General features: G+C 49.0%; 1 protein-coding gene across 6 annotated transcripts in view; it reads left to right on the top strand.

Moving 5' to 3' along the window:
• The first annotated feature begins 2,096 nt into the window (after nucleotides 1–2,096).
• The window catches only part of LOC138763089 (plexin-B1-like), a 300,451-nt gene continuing 292,819 nt past the window's right edge, over nucleotides 2,097–9,728 (top strand). For all 6 annotated transcript variants that reach the window (XM_069936698.1, XM_069936695.1, XM_069936696.1 and 3 more), the window contains exon 1: nucleotides 2,097–2,404. The gene's annotated coding sequence lies outside the window, so the exon portion shown is untranslated. The remainder of the gene's footprint in view (nucleotides 2,405–9,728) is intronic.

Genomic DNA, 9,728 nt, shown 5'->3' with positions numbered 1-9,728 from the left:
TCTCCATCGGGCACACAAAACTCAAAACGGTCAACCAGTTTACCTATCTCGGCTGCACCATTTCATCAGATGCAAGGATCGACAACGAGATAGACAACAGACTCGCCAAGGCAAATAGCGCCTTTGGAAGACTACACAAAAGAGTCTGGAAAAACAACCAACTGAAAAACCTCACAAAGATAAGCGTATACAGAGCCGTTGTCATACCCACACTCCTGTTCGGCTCCGAATCATGGGTCCTCTACCGGCACCATCTACGGCTCCTAGAATGCTTCCACCAGCATTGTCTCCGCTCCATCCTCAACATCCATTGGAGCGCTTTCATCCCTAACGTCGAAGTACTCGAGATGGCAGAGGTCGACAGCATCGAGTCCACGCTGCTGAAGATCCAGCTGCGCTGGGTGGGTCACGTCTCCAGAATGGAGGACCATCGCCTTCCCAAGATCGTGTTATATGGCGAGCTCTCCACTGGTCACCGTGACAGAGGTGCACCAAAGAAAAGGTACAAGGACTGCCTAAAGAAATCTCTTGGTGCCTGCCACATTGACCACCGCCAGTGGTCTGATGCGGGACAGGCAGACACGGTTGCAGCGGTTGCAGGGGAAAATTGGTTGGTTGGGGTTGGGTGTTGGGTTTTTCCTCCTTTGCCTTTTGTCAGTGAGGTGGGCTCTGCGGTCTTCTTCAAAGGAGGTTGCTGCCCGCCAAACTGTGAGGCGCCAAGATGCACGGTTTGAGGCGTTATCAGCCCACTGGCGGTGGTCAATGTGGCAGGCACCAAGAGATTTCTTTAGGCAGTCCTTGTACCTTTTCTTTGGTGCACCTCTGTCACGGTGGCCAGTGGAGAACTCGCCATATAACACGATCTTGGGAAGGCGATGGTCCTCCATTCTGGAGACGTGACCCATCCAGCGCAGCTGGATCTTCAGCAGCGTGGACTCGATGCTGTCGACCTCTGCCATCTCGAGTACTTCGACGTTAGGGATGAAAGCGCTCCAATGGATGTTGAGGATGGAGCGGAGACAACGCTGGTGGAAGCGTTCTAGGAGCCGTAGGTGGTGCCGGTAGAGGACCCATGATTCGGAGCCGAACAGGAGTGTGGGTATGACAACGGCTCTGTATACGGTTATCTTTGTGAGGTTTTTCAGTTGGTTGTTTTTCCAGACTCTTTTGTGTAGTCTTCCAAAGGCGCTATTTGCCTTGGCGAGTCTGTTGTCTATCTCATTGTCGATCCTTGCATCTGATGAAATGATGCAGCCGAGATAGGTAAACTGGTTGACCGTTTTGAGTTTTGTGTGCCCGATGGAGATGTGGGGGGGCTGGTAGTCATGGTGGGGAGCTGGCTGATGGAGGAGCTCAGTTTTCTTCAGGCTGACTTCCAGGCCAAACATTTTGGCAGTTTCCGCAAAGCAGGACGTCAAGCGCTGAAGAGCTGGCTCTGAATGGGCAACTAAAGCGGCATCGTCTGCAAAGAGTAGTTCACGGACAAGTTGCTCTTGTGTCTTGGTGTGAGCTTGCTCTATCCATCGCTCTATACGTGCGCACAAACCTACAGATCCAGACGTGCAACACAGACACTCATTCATCGAATCGGTCGTATGTACGGATGGACGTACGTCGCGTCGATCGCAAGTCGGGAAATCCCTGTATGCGTAAATACTATGTCTATCAAAGGCTCCGTCGTCGTGCATGAAAGTAGTTATGAGCTGATCATCTCATTGTTCAGGCTGTCTTTAGTTCTGCACGTATTACTTGAATTCAAACGTACAACAGGGAAGACTCGACTCGGAAAATAAATGTATCTGTAGAAGAGGATGGTCTGTCCCGTTACTGACCTTGCTCATATCAGTACTATCGCAGTCCCGATTGTGCCTGTATCATTGACCTAGTGTTCGCTTCCATATTAGCCTGTCGTTATCAGAACACATTGAATCATTGCTGAGCACGGAAGAAGCGAAGAGATAGATTTTGTTTGGAACAGCGAGTATCCATTGGAAGTTTCACATGAGGCTTGTTTGGATAAGGTCGGCGGGGTGAGCACATGCTGGCCATTGCCCTTTTAAGTCGCTGCCCGGGGGTGTGTTGCAAGGCTGATGTCATGCGCTGGGCAGGTCCTGGGCTGTTCAGAACCTGTGTGTTGCCGAGAGCTGCGTGTGATCTCGCAGAGGGGCGATGACCCTGTCAAGGGGGCTCGTTCAGTGAACTGGCAGCCGGAGTCGAGCGCTGAGCTGTGCGCCCGGAGGGGAGGGGAATGAACACGAAACTTTGAAGCAGAGTTCCGACAAGTGCTGGGGAATTAAAAAAGAAACTTGCTGGTGTCTCACGCAGGACCCTGGGATTAAACGCTGGGAGCCGCGCGGAAAGCGAGCCTGCCCTGCAATTGTCCAAAGAAACTTTTTATTGCAAGGTCAGTGCTGGGGGTTTATCCGGGGGATGGCGACGAGGCTCTCCGGACAGGGGCGAGCTCCTCCCGCTTTCTGGGGAGGGGGCGGCGAGAATCCGCTGAGGGCTCCTGTCCTGTCGCGAACTGGTGGGGGTTCTTTGTTTTATCCGAGGTGAGTTCACCGGCGAGGGGTTGGTTGCAGGAGGTGGGGGCACGATTCACCGCTTCCACTCGCCGGCAGCTGTTCTTCTCCGTCCTGCTGGCTCATCTGTGTCCGCACATCCTCCTGGGTGGGGGTTTCTTGTGGGGTGGGGGTGGGTGTGAGTATGAATATGGAGGTGTGTCGGTGGAGTGTGTGTGTGTGTGTGGGGAGGGGGCGTGGAGTGTGTGGGGGGGGCGTGGAGTGTGTGTGGGGGGGGGCGTGGAGTGTGTGTGGGGGGGGGGCGTGGAGTGTGTGTGGGGGGGGGGCGTGGAGTGTGTGGGGGGGGGGCGTGGAGTGTGTGTGGGGGGGGGCGTGGAGTGTGTGTGGGGGGGCGTGGAGTGTGTGTGGGGGGGCGTGGAGTGTGTGTGGGGGGCGTGGAGTGTGTGTGGGGGGGCGTGGAGTGTGTGTGGGGGGGCGTGGAGTGTGTGTGGGGGGGCGTGGAGTGTGTGTGGGGGGGCGTGGAGTGTGTGTGGGGGGGGGCGTGGAGTGTGTGTGGGGGGGCGTGGAGTGTGTGTGGGGGGGGCGTGGAGTGTGTGGGGGGGGGCATGGTGTGTGTGGGGGGGGCGTGGAGTGTGTGTGGGGGGGGCGTGGAGTGTGTGTGGGGGGGCGTGGAGTGTGTGTGGGGGGGCGTGGAGTGTGTGTGGGGGGGCGTGGAGTGTGTGTGGGGGGGGCGTGGAGTGTGTGTGGGGGGGGCGTGGAGTGTGTGTGGGGGGGGCGTGGAGTGTGTGTGGGGGGGGCGTGGAGTGTGTGTGGGGGGGGCGTGGAGTGTGTGTGGGGGGGGCGTGGAGTGTGTGTGGGGGGGGCGTGGAGTGTGTGTGGGGGGGGCGTGGAGTGTTTGTGGGGGGGGCGTGGAGTGTGTGTGGGGGGGCGTGGAGTGTGTGTGGGGGGGCGTGGAGTGTGTGTGGGGGGGGCGTGGAGTGTTTGTGGGGGGGGCGTGGAGTGTGTGGGGGGGCGTGGAGTGTGTGTGGGGGGGGCGTGGAGTGTGTGTGGGGGGGCGTGGAGTGTGTGTGGGGGGGCGTGGAGTGTGTGTGTGGGGGGGCGTGGAGTGTGTGTGGGGGGGGCGTGGAGTGTGTGTGGGGGGGGCGTGGAGTGTGTGTGGGGGGGGCGTGGAGTGTGTGTGGGGGGGGGCGTGGAGTGTGTGGGGGGGCGGTTTAAACTCAGCTCTCAATGGGGCACTCATTGGTCGGGGTGCTGTTGGATCCAGGGAAAGGTTGGGTTACTGAAATCTCTGCAGTTTGTCCCTCTCTGGAACAACGGTGGAAGTGCTGCTTTCAGTTCTAACGTAGCCGCTTCTCTTGGGAACCTGCAGGGAGGGCAATCTTGGTGAGAAACTGAGCGAATCAATGTTTAGGGAGGGGGGGGGGGCAATGGAAATTGGACCTGGCGATTAAATTGTGGGTAGGCTTTCCAGGAGGTTGTTAATGTGTTCACAGCTGTCCGCTTTAGAGCATCTTTGTCTTTCAGTTACAGGGCACAATGTAACCAGAGCATTCCCCTTTTATATGGCAGCACTGAAAGTTGGAGAGAAATGTCACTTGCTACACAGTTTTGGCACTTCAGGGGGCACATTCATGGTTTGGGATTTATGTGAAATAACATGGTCCCATCTTGCTTTTACAACACCATATTGGAAGAGGGAGTTATCCATCTGTACCCAGTGTTCTTTACACTGCCAGATGCATCTCTCCCACTCCCTTTTGAATTCACCAGCATTGTCCTGCACTGCACCGCCTGGATATCTGTTCTATATATTCTCCACTCTCATGAGGAAGTGATTGGATTTAAGTTGTGTTCGTCTTTTCTCTTGCAGAAGGTAATAAAACTTTGCATTTATGTGACACCTTGTTAATGTCCCTTCTCAAAATGTTCCAAAGATAATCAAGTATCTTTGGAAGTGTTCTGATGTCGGAGATAGGGCCAGTTATGCCAACCAGATCCCACGATCAGCTGGGAGATGTTCTTGAAATATTTGGCTGTGGTTGTCCTGGTCCACGTTTTTCTTATCAGGCCAAATGCTCTTCAAGTGTCCATCGGAAGATTCTTTTATTATCATGTAATAAAACAGAAAATGTCATATGAAACAAAATATCCTTTTGGAGAAACATTAAATTAAACATTAAATTAACTTTTATTGTTTACTATAAGGCAGACAAAGATTCGCCATAGGCACAAATTGTCCGGTGCCCCTTACAGTCAGAGAAAGAGGAGCAAGAGAGCCCCCTCCCGAGTCGATGAGTGTACATGGATTTGCCTCAGGGATTTCCCGACTTCCGTCCAACCCATTGGCATACCCGAACTTCTGACACGATCAGGAAGTGTTGGGCACCCTCTCTCATCCTGGTTTGGTGGGGGGAGGGGGTTTGAGTTGACTGCTGTGTCAACAGTTTCTATGGAGTCTTTTTACATGTGTGTGTTCAGCCCAGACTGGAATTTAAATTGAAAACTTGCAGTTGATTGAAGTTTATACTTTTTTGAACATAAATGGTTTATTGTGGTGAGATTGAGATACTGATTCTTTTTAAAACATTTCATTGTGTGTTATGGTCCCAGTTGTTTAGGAGTGGGGGCCTTTCTCCCTTCATCAAAGCCTGAATGATAACATTGGACAGCGACGATTTTGCTTCCTGAACACTTTTGGATGTATTTTATGAATTTTGGGCTCCTCATCACAAAAATCACCATAAAAAATTTCCTCTCGAGTACTGTATTTTGGATGTTACCTATTTTTGTGATTTCCTGTCATATTTTAAGTCGGCCTGAATGTTGCTCGCATAGCAAGCTGTTTTGGTCAGTCCAATTCATTTTCTGCCTATCTTGGTGCAGTCAGCGACTGGCATGGTGAAAGGTTTCATCAGGACATTGGGACCATGGAAAAGTGGTATCAGGGCAACTGGAATCCATCAAGGCCGGCCGACTATCGTTGGACACTGACGTGAGAGGCATCAAATGCCAAGTACAAATGAAAATCAGCGGCAAAACATTTTTGGGTCTGTTGAACTAATGCAATGTGTCAGCGTAATTATGCAATTAAACATGCTAAATTCAGTAAAATTTAATGTTTCTCCAACTTCCTATGTGATGCAGCAAATCTGAAATGATCTTTGTGTTCAGCTTAAAGTTGTCTATCATAATCCACAATTTTTTTCAGGAAGCAAACCATTTGGGAGTTATTGGTACAATTGATACAACAGCAAACTTTCCCCTCTCCTCCCTCTGTTCTTGCAATAGCAATTTGGAATACTTTTTGATATGCATGTCGGAAGTTGGGACATTTAATTAGGAATTCTCCTCTTTACACCACTTGTCTCCCAAATAGTCCCGATTTCTGGTGGAAACATTGGAAAGTGAAGCCGTGTTGGGCTGTACACTTTCTAACCGTTTTTCTCCTTCCTCACGATGAATCTTTCTGGGAAATGACTCTTGGGTGTCAGTTGTCCTGCATTGTACGCTCAATTTGTGAGTTGTCTTTGTTGGTGATTTGACTATCCATCAGTTCGACAATGTTCATTTCTGTGTGAGGCATCTAGGGAGTTGGATTGGTTAATGGTGGGTGACCACAGTATAATTGGGTACAGGGTGCTTAGCTGCTTCTCTCTTTAACTTTGGGGCCCTGTGTACTGTGGACAGCATTCTGACTGATTGCATCACTGTCTGGTATGGAGGTGCCAATGCATAGGGCAGAAAAAGATGACTGATAGTTGTGAAGTTGGCCTGCACCATCATGGGCTTCACTCCATCGAGGACATCTCCGAAAGGCGGTGTCTTAAATAAGCAGCCTCCATCCTCGAGGAGCCCCACCATCCTCTTCCTCTGCTGCCATCAGGAAGGAGATACAGGAGTATGAATGTAACATACATGAAATTCTTTAACTTTTGTCCACCGTAAGGCAGTCAGAGAGTCACCACTTTGTCTAGCGCCCCTCACAGAAACCTACAGGTTTATAGTCGGTCTCCCCTCCAAGTAATGAGCAGGTCTGAGCCTGCTTAGCTTCTGAGATCAGACCATCTCAGGAGTATTCTGGCTATTGGGTGCTGTTTGCACTAAAGGTGAAACTTGATCATGGCCCTTTAAGATGGGGAAGTGCAGGTCCTTTACTGCTACCACACCATTTCTGGCTGGGCCAATGTTAGATGTGACTTGTTGCCAGCAATGATGAAGTGCTCATAAAATCAGCCTGTGGAGTTGGGAGCCCAAGACAAAAGATGGGGGTTTAAAGAGTGAAAGATGGGAGACCATCAAAGGGCGAAGCCAACCTGAATCAGACTGCTCAGCATTGAGTCCCATTCATTGTGAGTGAAAATGGACTGGATGGCTGGTGTTTGCTCAGTCTTGTCGAGGTGATGCAGTGCTTGGACTGAAACTGTGGGGAATTGGTATCACCCGTGACTCTGATCTTGACTGCCTCACCGCTGAACAAACAGAAACTGGGAGATTTGAACTTGACCAAGATGTTGAGATGAGGTTAACATTCTAGTGTGAGCCCCAGGTGTGCAGCTGCTTCGAGCATCATGGATTAGACGATCCACCCTGTTGACTATATTCCACAAGATGGTGTTATTGGAACCTTGTACTCTTAAAATTTTGTACACTTTTTGTACCCATTTGTGGACTGGCATGGTAGAACCACAGAGATAGGGAGCAGATTTGTGGCGAAATCTGAATCGCAAGCTTGTCAGTAACTTGGCTGATAAAAGGCAAAAGTATCTTTCTTTTTTAAGATTGGCTTTAATCGGTTAAGATCAGAAGGATCTGTATGGTGCAGCTGTATTATTGGGCCCTGCGTTGAAGTGACAGTGAACTTCCATAGTAATCGGTCCTGATTTCCCCCCCACCCCCTGGCATTGGAAACCTTGGCACGATGATGAATTTTGCTGTGTTCACAAGTGCTATCTGTTTTCCTGTGTATTAGTCATGTCCCCCTTTAAGGAAATTATTAATGCAGTTTAGCATGAATAAAGAAGTGTCCAATCAAAATGGAGAATGCGGGTGGGAAAACTCTGAGAAGTTGACCCATCTACCTCATCTCTTCTCTCTTCAATGAAACTCTTTGTAATGTGAGATACAGTTTTGGCAAAAATGAACAACCAGATGCACAGAGAATAAATGCAAGCAATTAATGTTAAACTTGCCAGATGTACAGGGAATAAGGGCATGCAATTACTGCTAAACCACTATGGGGCACAACTGAAACCATCATGAGGATGTTATAGACGACACTTTCCGGGTTTTAGTATTTCCCAATTTCAAAATGGGATGATATCTGAATTACTATTTTGTTAATCCCATAAACCAGACTTTGTAGATGCAGCTTTATGGAGCTTTAATTGGTTGATAAAGAAGATAAACATTTAGCATAACTTCATATTAAGATTTTCATAATGATGAATAAACAAAGTATTCGCTATTTTTAAAGACAACAATATTCAACTTCAAAGAGATATACAAGAACAAATAAAACAATTAAGACAAAGAAAATGATCTCGAGTTTGCGTCTCCTTCATAGTTCGTCGAAGAATGAGATGCAAGCTCTTGGTCCGCCCGGATATTACATCATAGACACTATGGTAACACTACAAACAATAGTCTTTAAAGAGACAGGCACAAAATTAACTAAGAATCAAAAACACAAGGTTTTAACCTTTAGATTGTAATTGAAAGATCGCAATACCTCTGAGAAAGGTTTGTGGACCTTCATATTTTAAGAGCTCAAATTGTTGATTCAGGAGAACAGTTTTTGATTTCTCACCGCGCCCCCCCTCCCCCCCCCCCCCCTCGGGTGGCCAAAAATTGTTGCAATGATGAGAGTCGAGCCCATGGCACAAATCATACCCCTGAGCACTTCATCCTCTGTTGTTTGCAGCCAAGGGTGCTGTGGTCATAGTGCCACTGAATGGTGGGGAAGGCTTCACTGTTGTGGGGGTTTTGCCCCCAATTAGACTTCAACAGGAACGTGTGCAGGTGCTGGGGCTGAGTGCAATTCATAAAAGTGCTGGAGAAGCTCAGCGGGTCATGCAAAATCCATCGGAAGCAAAAGGGCTCCTGCCAGAACTGTTGGCTATCTTTTACTCCCCATGGATGAGTTTGTCCCAGTGCGTTTGTGTACGACACCCAGTTCGACTTGATGCCAGAGGAAATCCGGAGTAAAAGAGGGGATGCTGGGATGCCGGTTAGACAGCAGGTGTAAAGAGAGCAGCAAGGTAAAAATATGTTATTTATGCATGTGTGTGCTGAATATCTACTTTGTAATGTTTGAAGTAAGCTTGCCTCAGGTCAAAGTGATTAGTGGAAATGACCTCATCCAAATTTTTTTTGAAGCTGAATATCTAGTATACTTTGCAAAGGTAAAAAGATTCCGACCCAATCCATGATGATGTAGGTGCAAGCTGACGACACCAGCATTGGTGGCCAGGTTATCCAAGTTTACTGCAGGATCTAGATTAGCTGGGAAAGTGGGCTAAAGAATACGATGGAATTCAACTTGGACAAGTACGAACTGTTACATTTACAGTTAAATCAGCGCAGGACTTGCAAATAATTGGCAGGCTCTTGGAGATTGTTGTAGAGCAGAGACCTGGGGATTCAAAGACACAGTTCCCTGAAAGCGTTGATGCAGGTAGACATGTTCACAAGATATAGGAGCAGAAATGAGCCATTCAGCCCATCGAGTCCGCTCCACTATTCTAATCATGAGCTGATCCATCTTCCCACTCCCCGGCCTTCGTCCCTTGATGCCCCGACTAATCAAAAACCTGTCAATCTCTGCCTAAATACACCAAACAACCTCCCTTCCACAACTAAGAATCAAAAACACAAGGTTCCACAGATCCGCGACATTATGGTTAAGGCAATTTCTCCGCATCTCTTTTAAATTGACGCCCTTTCATCCTGAAGACAGTGTGATGAGAGTGCTTTCAGTCAGTCAGAGTATAAGAATTGGGACATCCTGTTACAATCGTGCCAGAGCATTGGTGAGACCACACTTGGCATACGGTGTGTACCTCACTAAAGGAAAGATGCCATTAAAATGGAAAAGGTGCAGAAAAGAGTCACAAGAACATTACTGGGACTGGAGGGCTTGTGTTCTGAGGAGAGACTGGATTGGTTGGGGCTTTTTTTCTCTCTGCAGCACAAGAGGCTGAGGTGGGA

The sequence above is a fragment of the Narcine bancroftii genome, chromosome 5 (assembly GCF_036971445.1).
Source record: "Narcine bancroftii isolate sNarBan1 chromosome 5, sNarBan1.hap1, whole genome shotgun sequence".
Taxonomy (NCBI): Eukaryota; Metazoa; Chordata; class Chondrichthyes; order Torpediniformes; family Narcinidae; genus Narcine; species Narcine bancroftii.
The sequence above is the reverse complement of the archived record's forward strand: the minus strand, read 5'-3'. Positions and strand labels throughout refer to the sequence as shown.